Source organism: Parasteatoda tepidariorum, chromosome X1, assembly GCF_043381705.1.
Source record: "Parasteatoda tepidariorum isolate YZ-2023 chromosome X1, CAS_Ptep_4.0, whole genome shotgun sequence".
Classification (NCBI taxonomy): Eukaryota; Metazoa; Arthropoda; class Arachnida; order Araneae; family Theridiidae; genus Parasteatoda; species Parasteatoda tepidariorum.
The window spans coordinates 22319450-22338449 of NC_092214.1; the positions used below are offsets into that span (position 1 = coordinate 22319450).

Consider the following 19000-nt stretch of genomic DNA (forward strand, 5'->3'; position numbering starts at 1 on the left):
AAAGTGAAAAAAAATATAAATAAACTTAAGATATATAACTAAATTTCCACAGATAGAGAAAAAAATAAAATTGATATGTTCCAAAATATGATGCCACTCAGACGATAGGGAATTTTTCGGACTTTCTTAATGAGTATTTTTCTAAAAATTATTACCCATTAACTTCAGAAAATAATCTTTTAATTGGCATCAATTTTTTATTACTCTTCGCGTGAAAAGACGATTCCCTACGTCTTAAAATTAATAAGAAAAATCTATTTTCAGCTTTTGATTTAAAATAGAAGGACTCGTATAAAGCATTCTATATACATATATACATATACATATACATATACATATACATATATATATAAAGACTTAGTTGGATTTCTAGTGATTCTAGTGATAAAAATTATCAAAACAAATTTTGTAATTCAAAGAATTAATTTTGTGTCAATAAAATGCGGACATATGGCTTTTAAATGCTGTGAATTTGTATCAAAATTCAATTTTAAACTCTATGTACGTTTAAAGCAGTTACACTAAACTAAACATTTTGTTTTATACGGCAGGCATTGAACATTCATTATGCACCTCGAAAGATGCCGGAAGTGTTGCTCATTTCACGTTACCTGGCACTTGTGAACCTGATGAGAATTAACACTGAACCCACACATCACTACTTACATTGATAAATCTAAATTAAACATTGACAAAATGACTTAACATCCAACAAAACTATGCATATTTAATGGTGATACATAAGCATTCTAGCTTTTCAAAGTTTGAAGTTTTTATGGAAAAACTTTTTTAAAGTAAATTTTAATTTCTATTTGCGGTGATTTTTTAAATGGTTAATTCAGATAATTGTTCTTAAAAACAAAACGATTAAAAGTAAAAATAATATTAATAATAAAAATAATATTAATAATAAAAATAATAATAATAAAAATAATAATAATAAAAATAATAATAATGATTATCTCTTAAAACTAAAACCATGACACACGTAAACTAATTTATGCAATCTGTTTCAGGCTGCGAATAATCTTATTTCTATCAAATTATTTCTTTTAAATCATTAACGAATACAGCCCAGCATATCAATTTATTCGTTAATAAAAATAAAACGTTAAATAGGTGTATTTCAAATGTCCCAAGCATATGCATTATGATAGACATTTCTACAAATAAAAAAGGAAAACACATTAATTTATGCAGACAAATAGCATGGCATCAGATTTCTTTTTCCTCATTCATTTAAGCAGAAGTGAAAAGACTTACCACTAAAATTTTACAGTTTCAATAGTTGAAAATATCTAAGATAAAAAATTGTTGTCGTTCCTTTTACTTTACAAATAGAACGCTACAACAAAATATAAAATAATGTTGATTCAATAGTTGATGATAATGAATCCCGCCTGTAGGAACAATAAGTCAAAAAGATTTCTTTTGAAAACAAACATTTTCTTCTTACTTCTAGCAATATTTAAACAAAAACAATTTTATTCATAAAATCCACAAAATTACTTGTAAGTTTGTTTTGAAAAATATATTTTTCCAAATAATTTGTTTTATTTAAACGTTTTTAAAAATGATCATTTAAGAATTAATTTTTAAATGATCTTCATAAAAACGGTTCTAAAAACGTTTTTCTAATTTTAGAATTGATTATTTTGACTTTAAAAAAATTTTCCAAAAGAGTTTTCAATATTTTAGAAGTTGCATTCTGAAATATGTAACTTAGTAGTACTTTCAATTATGAAATTTGCTGTTTTTGATATAGAACTTGAAAAATTGATAAAACTTGAAATAACGTTTTGCATTCTAATCCATTAAAATCCAATTTCAAATGTCTAACTTAAAATTTTCCTAGTCTGTATTAGTTTCCTAGTATGGATTAATATTTTCTTAAGTTTTGTATTAGTAGAAGTAGTATTTTATTTACGTCATACTAGGGTTGTACAATGGTTCTTGGCTATTGTCTGGGAAATATCCTTGAAGATGATCCGATTGCCATCATAATTTTTATCGTCTGGAGAAGGGGTGGCACTCCCTCTTTGGTAGCCAAACGACCTGCGTGTAATCGAGCACTTTAACGTGTAAACTAGAGCAGTTTAACTTGTACCAATACCACTCACCCTTGGTCTCTTTGCAGGTTGATCAAAGGAGTCACCCACCCACTCACTGACCGCTACCACTTATGCTTGACATCGTAGATCTACTGATAACCATGCCTTACGATCAGTTACGATTTTGCATTGGAACAACCCGATAGTTTTTTCTTGGAATTTGAAATCTGTATCCTGCATCAAACAAAACCAGTCACATTTCTATCTAATTTAAACGAAAAATATCAAATGTTTCATAATAAAAATGTTAAATATCATGTTAAATGTTAATAAAAATGTTAAATGTTAGTTTCATAATAAAAATGTTCACAAATAAAAATGTTTCACTTTATAAAAGGAAAATTCTTTCTCAAAAACAAAATTCTGAAATGCTTCCGAATGGGGAAAATTCGATATTTTATATTATTGAGAAAAATATTTTCCATAAAAATAAAAAATTCTGAAAGCACTGAAGCGAAAAATGTATTTAAAAATAACCTAGTCATAGACAAAAGCTTAAAATCGATCGAGCTGCAAAACCTCAGATTAATGAAAGTTTATGAACCCGTTAGAAAAGGCACAGTTGTTGACGAAAAAGAAGAAAAAATTAAAGAAAGGGAAACCAAAAGAAACCATGGTAGCCAATGAGACAGTGATGGCCGAAGAAGGCAATTAAAAATAGAACACATTTAATTACACAATGCAAGGGAGGAAAACTGAAATCATTTTTTTAAGAAACGACATATTTATGAATAAAACAAGCGACTTAAAGGCATCAAGATGAGCTGATGTTTGAAAATAATAATATAAAAAAATAGCGAAATTGAAAATAAATTTATGCTCATTTTATCAATTATATGAGATACTTGAAGGCTTGTTGATCTCTTGATAACATATATATTCATAAAAGTTTCAGAATAAATTTTAAAATGCGCTTGATGATTTTGCATTCCTGACGAGGAGTGTCGTGTGTTGGCCATTCAAAACCAGTCAACAAATACGGCAGTAAAAAATTATTTTTTTAAAAAAGATGTGTTGCCTCTTGATCATTTTTAACATGTTGATATACCTTTTCAAATTCATAAATGTTTCGTAAATATAAATCTTATTAAAAAGATCACACTAGTATATCGTATTAAATAACAGTGGAAATGCTGGTCTCTTACAAAAAACATATAAATTGTTAACAACTAAACAGAGTAAAATAGTAAATTAAATGCATTGCGTGTAAGATCTATATTCGCAAGAATTTACAACCTTCAAAACGCGATTTTCGCATCAATCTCTCTCAATTTATATGGATTTCTATTTCAATTATGTAAAGCAAAAAGATATTAAACGATATTTAAGTGATATTATATCCCACATCTATAATCAATATATCTTTATATAGCAATGAAATAACTCATATTTTCGTTGCCTTAATCACAATAGCGCGTGATACAATTTAGCAAAAAATATATATATTTTGAATGAATTGATGTTTTCAGTTTCAAAACAACATTAAATAAATTGAATCGAAAAGTACCTTTCTTTCAAAGATGAGAAAAAAAATTCCTTCATAAATAAAAAACGAAACATAATTTTAATTTACACATTTTACATTAAGAGCTACTTTATTTTAAATAGTCTTTCAAGCGTAGCAATTTGAATTTTTAATCCATACATCATCGTAAAAAATAGCCAATTAATCAAAAAGGGATCAACTCTTATGGCCTTAATTATACCAAAATTTTAATTGGAATAATCTTGATCCGAAAAGCCCGATTTAAGAGGTCTTAACGAGAAAATAACAAAACAAAAAAGAGTATTTGTTAAGATTCTTAGAATTTTTATTAAATGAAGACGTACTAAAGGCAAAAAAAAGAGAACATTATAATTTAAAAAAAGCGGTACAATGAGCTTCGGGAGTTTTAATCTGTCATCCCCACGCAGCCTATTCTAAAGAACTTTATTAAAAATGAATACCTTTCATTCATCTTTTTAAGTTGATACAAGACTTTTCAATAATGAAAACTACTCCTCTTTAATACTTGCTTTTTTTACCATAATTAATCGAGTTTTTATTTCGATTAGTTTTATTTTAATGATTAAATAATCTTCTCATTAAAATAACAATTAGAAAAGCTTCCTATTTTGATAGTTTTTTGCTGTATATCTAGCGCGTTAATAAAGTATTTTAAAAGAAACGAATGTTTTATTTGACATTAAAATTTATTTCGGAGTAAAAATATTTAAAATAGATACTTAAGTAGTTGTGAATTACTTTATAAAAAATAATTCAGTCATATAACAATTAGATACATTTTTTTGTAATTTTTATGTATAAAACTCAAAATTATAAAGAGAAGGTAATTGATTTTTTAAACACTGGGTACATTTAAGTGTCTTCATCAGGACACATAACGAGTATGAAAACTAGAACATAATACTTTTTCAAGTACATAAAATTAAAACAAGAAAAAACAGTCATAATTCTTTATTTTATTAACAACATTCTCACAGCATTAATGATTCATTTAAACTATTTAATTCAAATGTAATAATAAATGCATTGGGATATCACATCTGAATATATATGATGATTAAAAATATTTTACAAAATATTCAATAAATATTCATAAAATATTCAAATTTTCAACGAAATATCGCGTAACTGCCAGCGAAATTGCGAACTCGTTATACTATTAAGTATACAACCCCGTGCTGTATGCTTTATAAAGCAATTAAACAATTACAATTTGTCAATAAAACCTGTTTTTTTTTAAATATTAAAACTATTCCCCATGTAAATTTTAGGGAAACCTATGTATTTTATCTTATCATAAAGTACTTAAAAAATAGTACGCGCTATGTTCAGTCTGGGGCAAATTATTAATTAAAATATTACGTTTATTAAAATCTTACGCTTAGTTCCCAACTATAGTTCACATCCCTAACTATTAGAATGAGAATTTTTTTCGGAAGTTATTCGAATTTTCAACGAAATATCGCGTAACTGCCAGCAAAATTGTGGAGGCCGTCAACTCGTTATACTATTCAATATACAACCCCGTGCTGAATACTTTATAAAGCAATTAAAAAATTACAATTTGTCAAAAAAAACCTGTTTTTTTAATATCAAAACTTTTTCCCATGTAAATTTTAGGGAAAACTATGTATTTAATCTTATTATAAATACTTAAAAAATAGTAAGCGCTATGTTCAGTCTGTTGCGAATTATTAATTAAAATCTTACGCTTATTAAAATCCTCCTACGCTTAGTTCCTAACTATAGTTCACATCCCTAACTATTAGAATGAGAATTTTTTTCGGAAGTTATTCATCTCCGACATCTCTAAACTACCGGAATCATAGAAGAGCAACGTAAGCACATTCTCGTGCATTGAAGCCTTTTATTAAATTCTTGCCGTAGAAGATAGGTGGGAAGTTCCACAGTTTATCAAGGGTGGTCATCTCACTGACACAAAGGCTTTTCCAAACGATAAATGCAACCCATAAGGCTCGCCTCATTAGATCGCAATAGAAAAGCCTAATGAAGTGAACTAAATTCACGTCAAACTGATTCGATGTTTCGCACGCGATGTGAAAACCCAACGATTCATCAGAGTCCAAACACGTACGAAACTCCTTATTTGACGAACTATTCAGATGAAACATCGAAAGGGACCCTTTGAGTAGGGACTTTAGCTCGTGAGCGATTGTCAAACGATGAAAAGGGAGGGGCTTCTGTGCAACGTTCTTAATAAAATAGAATCGAGTGAATTTTTAAAATGCCAGCGATTTGCTTCCTGAAATATGACTAATCTGGAAATTGTGGAAAGCTTTTGGAACAAATTATTTTTAAAATATTTGATGAAAAATAGTTTCAGAAACATTCTTGGATTGCAAGGATGATGTTAAACTTTTAAAATAACCAGTTATAAATTTCAGTAAAAAATCTAAAATTATTTTCATTGTCTGATAATTTTAGTGAAAAGTTCAAAAAAATTAAAATTTTGTAAAAAAAAAAAAAGTCTACTACTTTAGTTAAAGTTTTATTTTAAACCTGCATTTGCGTGGTATTTTGAAGCATCAAATGTGAAACGTAAATGCGGGTCATTTATTTTTTGCAAGATCTAAAAAGAAATCTTTAATTTGTGAATCTGTGTCGTAATTTTATTTGCGGATTTTTTTGCCTTTTTCTTATGTATTCGCATAATAATATCAAAATCTATTTAATATACATACTCTTATATTATAAAGTATATAGATTAAAGTATATATAATATGATATACTTTGAGGATAGACAACAATTCTAATAAAAAGAAAATTTTTTAAATATATTATAAATTTTAAATTATGATATAATGTACATTTAAGTACTCATAAAACCTTTATTCGAGTTCGCATCAAAATAGTTGATTTTTTCAGGTATTTAAAAATATGTATGAACCTGTAAATTAGTGTATTGTTTTGAACTAATTTTAATTGCAGTTGTTTATTTACTTAGCACTAGGATGGGCTATTGGCGACGGTCTGGGAAACAACTATTTTTTCTGGGAAACAACTATTAACTATTTTTAGTGCACTAATTAACTAGAGATGCATGGTATACCTAAACTACATCTAAAGTGTAAGATTTCATTGTTAATCAATAAGACTTCCTCATGTTAAAACCATTAAAAAAGGTAAAATGAATAAGATTTCGCATTTTAGATTTTCAAAAACAAAATGCGTGCAATTAAAGTATTAACAGTAACACTTAAACAAAACTAATGTAATAATGTAATATTTCTAATCATTAGCGATAAAAAGTTCAGTCTAATTATGTGCTTTATTAAAGATCATTTTCCTTTTTATATTCTTTTTTTTTCAATTGAAAAACCCGCAAGAGAATTAAAACAATTTAGGTTGTTTATTTTCGATGTGTTCATAATCAAATTTTAAGTACAATGCTTAGCAATAAGATATCGCAAAAGTGATTCAAAAAGAAAAATAATTACTAATTCATATTTTAGTTTTTCAAACAAATATGTAGAAGCTCAGTGTTAGAAGTTACACTTCAAAATAATTTCAATTCGTAATCTTTCTAATCATAAACAATAAAAGTTTTCAGAATATTGTCATTACCACAACTAGATTTTTTTATATAATTTTAGTCTCAAGCACCAGCATTCTATAATTTTAAATGATAATTTTAAATTGATCATTTTGTTTTCTGTTTATGAATCGATTAATTGATCGTTTTGTCTTTGTTTGAATCTCCTTCCCTTGCTTCGGTAGCCCCATGAGCTGCCCGCGAAGTCGAGCACTTTACGGTAGAACGAGGACCGATACCGCGCACTCTTCGTCCCTACGCAGGCTGATCAAAGCGGTCACCCACCCGCTTACTTACCTCAGCCAGTGATGTTTGGCTTCAGTGTTCTACTGGGAACCATGTCTTTACGATCACAACTGCGAGACCACAATTCAAGCTCAAATAGTTATGTAATAATATGTCACGATTATATTCAAGTGATAACTATCAATAATATCATGTAATAATAATGATTTTTATAATAGTTAATTCAGAATGAATAATTTAATTATAAAAACAGCTCCCAAAACAATATAAACTTATAACTAGCAATAATATCTTGTAATAATGATTTTTGTAATAGTTAATTCAAATGATGTTAATATAGTTACTAAAACTATGTTTTTATAACAGTTTAAAAATAAAATATCGACTATATCATGTAACAATAATATTTTTATAGCTTATTATGGTGACGTATAAATAGTACAAATAGTTTCCAAAACTATTTACTCACAATAATATAAACATGAATAAACTTTTGCAGCTACATACGATAAATGATCAACTTATATCTCGATAACGCACCTTTTACATGAGCAAACTATACATTTTTGCTATACAACAAGAAATGGATACATCCCTTGTAAAATATATCGGTCGGATAGATATCATATTTTAACTGTCAAACATATGAGATAAAGGATCCAAAATAACATTGTAACATCTTCTCAGTACACTAAAGAAGAACCCAGCATATTATGGATGAGTTGTCAAAGTTTTCCCTTTGGCGCGTTTTATCTCCAGTTCTTGGCGCCCAATTGTGATTGATTATCCAAAGCTTATGTGTAAGGTGAAGAAAATTTCTGGAATGTGTTTTATCATCACATTTACGGCTTCCGAGGAGCGTTTTAACGGGGAAAAAATAAAACATTCATAGCAGAAAAAATATTTATTTTCCTAAAATGATAGCATGCTTTTTTTTGTTTTAGAGAACAGAGTTGCTAAACGCTTTTTTTAAAATTACGAAAATAAGAACCATTAAGAGCTAAAGCGAAAAAAAAAATAATAAGCACTCAATTGAGGAATTTTTTTTTCCCATAACTTTTTGCGTAGTTAAGCATGGACAATTTATTTAAGATTTTTTTTTCCAGTATCACTTTTTACAGCATGTAACATAACTCTTGAAGTTTTATTGCTGCGTTTTTTCAGATTAAACATGACATAAAATTACATTATTTTTTTAAGTGCAATTAACAATTCATAAAAATAAACTGGTCCAAAAAATTATTAAGCAAAAAATAAAATTATTCCGTCAGCAATCTATTGTCAGCCACGGAATTCATAAAGGGTAAAGCTCCATTGTTTCATGACCAATAGTGTGATAAAGGCAATGGGATCAGCATTGCGTACTGTCCACCTTTACTTCTTAAACAAGCTACTTAAGAACATAAAACCACTGCTGGAAATCGAACCCAAGTTCTTCACTGCGCGTTTAAGATTCTAAATACATTATTTTCTGGATTAATTTTGAGTGATAAGAAAAGGAAATAATTTTGATGATAAGGAGTCACTTAGGAAAAAAAAATTTATTTGTATAATATTTTCTTGTGATAAAGATTATTTGGCAGACGTATTTAAATAGTGAAAAATACCACTTATTATAATTTATCTCCCTTACATGTTTATACACTTCATTTTTGTCCCTTTTTAAAATAAGTACACAACCACTTAATTTTTGTTGCTAGGCAGAGGACTATTCAAATCAGACAAGATGGAAAAAAAAACATTATTCTCGATCGACGTAAAGGCTCTGTATCTTAAAATGAAGTTAATCAATATTTGATTTGGGCTTTCGTTTAACTATGACAAAAAAAATATAAGCACTATAAATTGTTAACCAAATAATCATACAAAAAATATTTCTGGTAAAATACCAATCAGATTCATAAGAATAATTTCCAACTTAAAATTGGTTGATAAAATGAAAGAATTAAGAAAATAAAATTAAAGAGCATTTTAAAAAGATATTGAACATTGCTTGAATATTAATCATAGCATTACTCAATGTCAAGCTGCTTTACATAAATGCACATTTAGTCAAAAATTACATTTAATATCAGCATTAAACTCCTGTGTTCTGAAACTTTCAGTAATTGAAAGCCATTAAAGAATACTCAAAATGTTTCTAAAACTTAAAATATAAATGAGGCACTTTGAAACCCTCTTTTTAGTATTTTTCTTTGCTTTAATTATCTCAGAAAATAAAACTCTTACAAGTGCCATCTGAAAAGTTACAATGGCCTGAAATAAAAATAATGTAGAACTCGAGCTGAAATTCAGCATTATAAATGTTTTAAAAATGTCTCGAGTAATGTTAATTAAGCTCTGCGAAAAATCACTTTATTGTGTGTATTCTAATTCAGTTAAACATCTTTTGAATTATTTTTGTAGAAATTTTACATAAATAAATTAAATATATAAATTATACAATATTTTGTTATAAAATACAAACAATTGAATAATAATTATATTATGCAATAAAGATTGTATGATGTATTGTATAGTAATAACTTTTATACGTGTTTACATTCCTCATATATAAGTATGAAAGTAAGAAATATTTATGTACTAATGTATTTACCTAATAAATATATAGTTAATTACATACGAACACATATTTTAGCTACATATGTAAGCATATACTTATATTGTGCGTATAAAATATATGTATGTACATATCTAATATTTATGCACATATGTATGAACACATATAAAAACTGAAACTATAAAACTGAAACTACGTGTGTAGAAAATGAAAACTGCAACTAGCTTACGCAATAAATGTATAGATTTTACGCACATACTTGCGCAAGTACAATAAATATTCGTGCTTGTGTACGCATGTGCATACACTCTACTTTCTTTTGTACATGCATTGCGTGTACAATTTGTGTCCCATACAAACTGTGTGTGTACATATGTTTTAAGTGCGTATGTACCTAGAAAAATTGTATATGCAATCATTGTACAAGCACGCAATGAACATACATTAATTCTATGCATGCATAGAGCATATATTGTACATAGGATATATATTGTGCATACATGCATTGGACATAGCTGCATGGGACATGCATATATTACACATACATGTGGAATGTATAGGACATATATTCCACATGCAATCATGTTAGTTAGCACAAACAAAAGTACATTGTAGCGTACATAAGCACAAACGTGCGTTATACTCAAATATGTACATAAAACAATCATCGTGCTTACATATCTACATTGCTAGCACATACATACGTACATTAACATTAGATGTATACATATGTATATATATTTTATGCATGCAATGTAAGTATATTTGTACATATGTATGTAATTAGCCAATTGAAACTACAATGGCCCTCTAATAACATTAATATATTATAGTCGAACTTTCTGTAAATGTTGAAATGTATATTACACAGTAATCAGTATTTAGTATTGTTATTATGATTTATTTTTCAATGCAAGACTGCTAATATAACAGTAAAGGAATTAATTTCAATAAAAATAAAATATATAAGAAATTCAAAGTTTATAAAAAAAAAATTTTCACATTTCTATATGTAACGCCTGAACTTTTTTATATGCCGATACTCAAAAAATAGCTCCGATTAAAAAAAAAATCAGCTAAATGAATATTTTCTTCTTCTTTTAACTTTTACTTGATTTTTGAGAAAAATAAAAAACATTTGCTTTGTGTGGAAAGAGTCCTGCTTCAGATATAGAATTTCGTAAAATTCTTGAAATTTGCGTGACTCACAAGTCACGCAAGGTGAACATTGATTTTAAATACAACCATATATTATTATACTTTAATGAATATGTACAGATGGCTTGCAGTTTCCTTTTAGTTATGTTTCGGAACCACATCTTTCAAACTTATTTGATGCTTAATAGGAAACATTTATAAAATCTGTGATGCTCACATTGATTATAATTCCTTGTTTGTGTAAACAATTTCGACTGAATACAATTGATATATGGATAAAATGCATACGATAGAATTTATAAATCAATAGAAAAGAAAGTAACCAAGCCGCAACAATCGCTTATCAAAAGTAAAAAGATGGAAAAATTAGTAATACTGCGTTAAAGAGCTGAAGAAATGATATTAATACTATTATTTCATAAAACAAAATTTTGATTATCAGAAAGATTTCGAAAAGAAAAGTTTAAAATTTTGAAAAAGTATTCATTTTTCAGATAATTAATATGATAAATATTTTTAAACCCTATCCTTTATTGCAACGAAGTATTTATCATAGCAAATTAAAAAAACATATCAGAATAAGTTTTGTAACTGAGTTTTAAAAAATCCTTTTAAAATATTTCTTTATAGGAAAGAGAAAACGCTTCTGAAATTAAAGGGCAATTTACAAAGGCTTAAATCTCTTTGAAATTTATCTACAAACAGTTACTTCAAAATAATGACAATAAATGAGTTTTGATAATATTTCATCTTAATTTTAATTAAACAATAAAGCTTTTCTTAACGAAATCTTTTGAAATCATTTAAATAGTTCGTTTCATGTAAAGATCCTTCTCTATCAGAATATCTTATTGGTAACAAAATTTAGAGAATAAAAATAACGAAATAAACTGTATTGAAGTTTTTATTCCAACCTATGATTGATATTTCTACAGAGAATGCATCGGGTTGTAAATGGATTTAATATTCTAATCTAACGAATATCTAAACCTACATTTCAATAATTGAATTCGGATACAAATCGGAAAAGTTTTCTTTTTTTCAAACAAAATCTTAAGCTCTGATTCACCGTATTATTTAACTTCGGGTTGAAATTCTACTTTAAAAAAGACTCCATTTACTTTTTTAAATATAAAAGTTCTTCAAATGTTTTATTTCATTTTAAATTTTATAAAGAAAAAAGATAATTTAATTTTTTCTTAAGATTCTAAGAAAGAAATAATTTACTTTTTACTAGTTTCAGTTTTCATATAGTTTTTCTTTTTTTCTAGTTTGAGTGGTTTTCTAAGGATTTTACTAAAATACCAGAAATTAAAAATATTTTTCCAGGAAAATATATACTGTAACAAAATCTAAGATACTCCTTTCTGAAATTGGATAACTAAAATTAGATGTTGCGTAAATTATTTTATACCGTACTTAGTATTAACTATTGATTCAATTTCAAAGTTTAGCTTAACGCTATAAAGTCTTATAATTATTATAATTAAAAAAAGAGAGAAAGTTTTGAAATTACTATCAAACATTTAGGTTTTATATTTAAGCCTTTATCTTTTAATTTTTAAGTATAATTCTTGAACTATTTATTAAAAACATGTTTTATGTACTACGAGCATTTCTAATTACTGTGAATAATAAATTTAACCAAATAGAATAATACGAAAAAAACTAAAAATTATTACTATGAATTATTTGTTATAAGTTTAACTTGTTTTTTATACAATTTTCAAAAGCTGACATTTTTTTATGGTATTGTATTTCTTATATCTTCAATACAATATATTGTTTAAAAGATAGCAAATTTTAACGAACATTTGTTGAAATTTATAACTGCAAAATAATAGCTAGAATTATTTTTAATGTAAATCGGAAAAAAAAATTTATAATTTTTCATTCACTTCCGAATTTTGTATTTTATTATGTACTTTGAAACAATTTTTTAATTAACTACAGTAAAATAGCAATTCCGAAGAAAAATGAGTGAGTATTGTATTGATAAAAAGTCTTCGAGTGTGAATGGATTTATTTTAATTCCCAAAAAATTTTAAATATCATTTTGTACAATGTATCCATCGTCACGCATCAAAAATTGGATTATAGACGGAGGTGACACTATAAAAGGTATGGGATAGCAATATGCAACAGATGATGGCTGTGGTATCGCGTACAAAATGCAAATGGATTTAGTACGCATATGGCATTTTAAATGCATATGGGTTTAATATTCAGATGGATGGGTTTAGTATGTATATGGGTTTAATATTCAGATGGATGGGTTTAGTATGTATATGGGTAGTGCATTATGTCATAATTTTTTGTACTTCTGCGAATATTTCTGATGTACAGCACGGCGATAATTAACCAAATTTGAAAGTGGAATGGTAGTTGGAATAAGACGCATAGAACATTCCATTCCGGAAGTTTCAGGGAATTCAACATTCCTAGATCTACAGTGTCAAGAGTATACCAAAAACACCTAATTTCCGGCATAACCATGCAGCATGGCCAACGTTGTGGCTGACTGCCTGCACTTAATGCCCAAGATCCAAGCTCACAGACGTGTGCATAGAATTGTCAGTGTTAACAGACAAGTAACAATGCGTAAAATTGCCGCAAGCATCAATGCGGGACGTGTAATAGGATATGGCAACTGAAGACAGACTCGAAAGCCTTTACTAACAGCACGACAACACGTCCTACGCCTTTTCTGTGCTCATGACAATGTCATCCTAGACGACTGTAAAACAGCAGCCTGGTCAGGTGACTCACGATTTCCGCTAGTCAAAACTGATGGGAAAGTTCAAGTGTGGCGTGGACCCCACGAAGCCATGTACTCAAATCGTTAACAAGGAACTATGCATTCTGGTAGTGGCTTCATAAAGGTGGGGACTGCTTTCTCAGTCTGATTGCACCGATCATTGACTGAAAATGGTTTTGTTCAGCTACTTGGAGACCACTTGGAGCCATTCTTGGACTTCATGTACCCAAAACACGATTGAATTTTTATAGACAAAAAAGCACCAGTGGGTCTGAATTGTTTGAGACTAGTTAGATGAACATTCTGGACCAATTCCGGTGAATGATTTGATCACATAGATCACCCAACATGGATCCCATAGAACATTTATAGAATCTAATCTAGAAGTCAATTCTAACACAAAATCCTGTACCAGCAACATTTGGACAATTATGTATATCTATTGAGGTTTCATGGGTGAATGTTTCTGAAAAAGACTTGCAATTACTTGTTAAGTCCGTGCCATAACGAAACTTAGCATTTCGTAAGCTAGAGAAGATTCGACGATATTAAGAGGTATCCCATGACTTTTGCCAATAGGCTACCATTCATTTTTTAATCAGTTATTCAATATAACTACAATATCTTGAAGCATTATACAATACCTTGAACAATTATATAATACCTTGAAGCATTATATTTTTGTATTACGCTTTCGGCTTACAAAAGCCATTTTTTTAAATAAGAATGGGAAATATTTGATTTCTTCAAGTAAGATTTCGAAAACGTGACATCAAAGTTTAAATAAAGCCCAATCTGCACTAAGTGCTTCAACATTTTTTATTGATTTATTGAATAAATTATTCATTTTATGAAAATGTACTTTATTCATTCAATGTATTAATAGAAGCGAATTATTAAAAAAATTCTTAATAAGCCAAGTCATAATTCCAAAAAATATAAGTATTGAATTAAACATTTAATATCCTCACAAAGTGAAAAAATAACATTTTTTCTTTATCTAAATACGATAGAAATATATCATAAAGTATCTTACGTCAGTCCCACAGCAATGATTGATTGTTTACGTTATTAAAAGAGGCAAGATGCCATGATTCTGTTTTCTTCCCTCCATAAAATATCTGAGATATTGTTCTTGCATTTCTGAACAGTAAACCTCCATCCCAATGGCTATCTTAAAAGAATAAAGTTAATGTGTTTTATAATCTGAAAGCTTAAGGCTCGGTACTTTCTATGATGATCTGTTCATATATTAATGATATTTTTCTACCGCTTCTTTGTACATATTAGATGCATTTGGAGCAAAACATTTTATTTCAGTAGCAATAGGTTGAGATTAGATGACGAAAGAAGAAGATTGTATTGAGAAATTAGTTCCCTAAAGTATGTTTGCTATTCTAAAAAGTATTGCATTTTATATATTACTTCTTCGGAACGTTTCCCAGCCTTAAGAACTAATCAGTTATGAAAATAGCTTTCTGAAATAGAAAGCTGTTCTTAAGGGGAAAAATTGTTTTGCTCGTGTGACCTCATACAGAGTGTTTTTTAAGACCTCCCTTAGTAAGAATTTTTAGAACGCACAATTAAAAGAGAAAAGGCATCAACAATTAGGATCAAAAATTTATATTTCACCCTAAAAAAACGCATTTGATTGTACAGGAATGTGGGAGTATTAAACAAGGCAGGTTTGATTGCGAGAGGAGTTGAGAGATAATTATCAGAAACACCTTCCAGATTCCAATTGAACCTGTTTTTCTGTTTATTACTTTTCTCTGTATACCTTTTGTAATTCGTCAAATATCAATAGAGTTTATGCTTTTTCTTAAGTTAAATATTAATTTGTAATCGCCAATGCTTATAATTTTTTTTTACATTTTTGATTTAAGATTCAAAAAATGCATATTAATGGTTAATTTTACGGAACACCTTATATAGGCTTTAAGAATATGATACTTTAAGAAAAACAATTCTAAACTTTTAAAAATCTTTAAGATACTTTAAAAATAACAGTTGTTTTTTAACAACATTCCCTTTGGAGGATTTCATAAAGTTGCAGCGTAGATACTACTACAACTATTAAATAAGGTACTACTACAACTATTAAATAAGGTACTACTACAACTATTAAATAATTAATATTAATACATAATTATATAAGGCATTTCAACTTGATTCAATCTGGAGGTACCTTTTGATAGATAACGGTTGATAAAGTCGGCTGCCTTTCACCCATATTGGTGACCTTCGGATATGGTCTGAATACGCCTACCTCGACTGAAATGCCCACTTCAATTTAAACACACCAAGTTCAATGGACGGTTCACAGTGAACAGTTGACTTTGTATTTGTGACTGCGACATTTTCTTCCTTACTCTCTTATTACTCAGTCTCGATCACACATAATTAGGGCATGTACACACTCGACTTCTAATTGCGACACAGGGGCTACTAAGACTACAACCATGATCTTAACATGGCTCTCCCGGCCTCTCTCAAAACAGCAATGAATAAACTAATGGTATTTGTTCATCGAATTCTATCACAGATAAAATTCTGTAATGTAGCTGGGAGTAATGTAGCGTAGCTATCACTACAACCATTTAATTAATTTTAAATTCATGAGTATATAAGACATGCTAACTCCTTACCTTTACTACTTTAACTAACCTTTTGATAGATGACGGCTAATAATGTAGATAGCCTTTCGCCAACGAAGTATTTATTGCTAATCTATTTTGTACGACTTAATCATTCATGAATTAAATGCTTTAACCAACCACTTTAAACTAGGATCTGAAGATAGAGATTTTAGATTAAGGTAAAAGACCTAAGGCAAACTTTTCTGTCATAGTTCAAAGCAGGCTATTTCAATATATTCTGTCATAGCTAAATTCATACAAATTGTAATTGACTGTACATGTGTTTCTCAAATTATAAAATTAGTGTATAAACTAGTCTTTAGTTTGCTGATAATTAAAAATATTATGATTAAGTGACAGTTTGCGGCTTAATTTCTTAAAATTATCAATAAGACCAAGTATTTAGATTTCTGAATTACCGATTGCCTTGTTTAAGCACATAAATTTCTAACCTACTTCTGCCTTAAAAGTTAAAAAAAATCCCCGTAAGAAAAAAATGAATCTTCCTTTTTCTAGATAGACAGTTGTAGATAGATACTTTTGAATTTCGTCGGGAAAAAAGCACTTTTCCTTGTTAAAAACAACCAGTTCCCACCTGTTCTAGTAGATCTATTACGAAAAGATTTCACCCTTGATTATTGTAGAATAAACCAATTTACCGTCTGGGAAAGCAATTAGATCCTAAATATACAATATTGACAATTAAAGAAATTTTTCACAATAATTTTGATTCCTTGTTTATAGTAAAATAATTTTAAAAATAAACTATTTCATTAATTTCTTGAAACTGCTAAGCCAAAATTTATTACATAGTTTACAGTTTATTAATAAATATATAAAATTGTTACCAACGTAAAAACAGCTAAAAATCGTGCTAACAATACCCTCATAACCATGACAGTCTAATACTCATTTCTTACTAGATAATATAGATACTCATCTAATAAAATTGAATATTGGAAAATATACTTGTTGATACTTACAAACTTTTACTTGATTACAGTTTACATTACATGCAATAAATGACCCAAAGTGTTGGATGACCCAAATCTTCAAGTATGATTTGGACTGGTATCGACACCCAAAAGAGTGATGGGACCAACCTGAAGGTGTCTGACTATTTTCTATGTCCTCTGCCGCTAATTCTTCTGGAAAACGGACGATGTTCTAGGTTAAATAATTCATGGGTTAAATTTCAAACACATGGAGCTGTCGAATACTTTTCTAAAGAGAGAACCTCAGCAATTAGGTCATTCATTTTTAACTTTTTTTCAAGCAATTACAATCTTAAATTTAATAATACTTTTACATTAAGTCACTCAATATCATTTTTTTCCTCTTTTTAAGAAGTTATAATCCCATTAATAAATTATAATATAATACATATTAGGTATATTAGTAATAAATTAGGTCTCATTGCATCTTAACTTAATCATTAATTTACTAGTTATTTAACTTTAGATATTTTATTTAAACGTAATGAATATTTTTATTATTTTATTATTATGTATATTGTACTAATATTCTCAGTTAGAGTATGGCTGGTCCAATAGGCTTAGTAGTTCTGAAGAGTTGTAGGTAGGATATAGGTGCACGCTGCCTCACGCATTGCTTCAAGGTAGCAGCTGGTGGTTTCCGTGTCGTATGAGCCTAGAACCATGGACAGTCCCTACAGCAGGGATGCTTAATTAAACGTGGGGAGCCGTGAAAAACAGCAAACCCGCATCACGAGTCGTCTGGTCACCTGCTGTGATCAAGCAATAAATTTAGAAAATAATGTAAATGACGAAACTAAAATGAAATTGAAGCAAAATAAATTAGAGGAATCTAAAATTACCGAACTAAAACGGAGAAGTAAACAGAAATAAGACGAGACAGGTTTGCAGACAAAACAAAAACAGAATATTCTCAATAAATTTAAAGTAAGCAGACCAAGCAAATCCAGAATAAAATTGAAAAAGAAACAATTATCAAGAAGTGAAGTAAATTGAAATTATTCACTAGCATAAAAGCATATCTAATGCTTGAAAATTAATATAAATTATACTGGATCATTTTATTACAAACTTGTTAGTTCTAATTTAAACAGCTAAGTCAAATAATTAATTAATTAGACAAAAGTGTTTATTTCACTCATTACATTTAAATTCTAATTTGATCATAAACCATTTAAATATCTTATTATAACAGAAATTACACAAACTAACTCCGATATCACTTCAACTCTTGCAATGACTGAGGATAAAGATATCGATTGAATAATCGGAAAGCTTAAACTCGTCTTTAATGAGCAATGCATCCAACAAATGCATTGAATTTAATCAAATATGTCAACCTTTAACCCGGCTCACTTCCTGTCTAAACAGCCGTAACTGTAAGAGACAGATGACGGAATCCCCATTGAAGATAGATTGCCATCCAAATTCAATTAAAATGTAAATCTCTATTAAAAGGAATGTCAGTCAAAA

The 19000-nt window shown here is 28.5% G+C and overlaps 1 protein-coding gene across 9 annotated transcripts in view; it reads right to left on the minus strand.

Annotated features, from left to right (window-relative positions):
* The window catches only part of LOC107437533 (voltage-dependent calcium channel subunit straightjacket), a 350222-nt gene that overhangs the window by 262553 nt on the left and 68669 nt on the right, over positions 1 to 19000 (minus strand). The window lies entirely within an intron of this gene.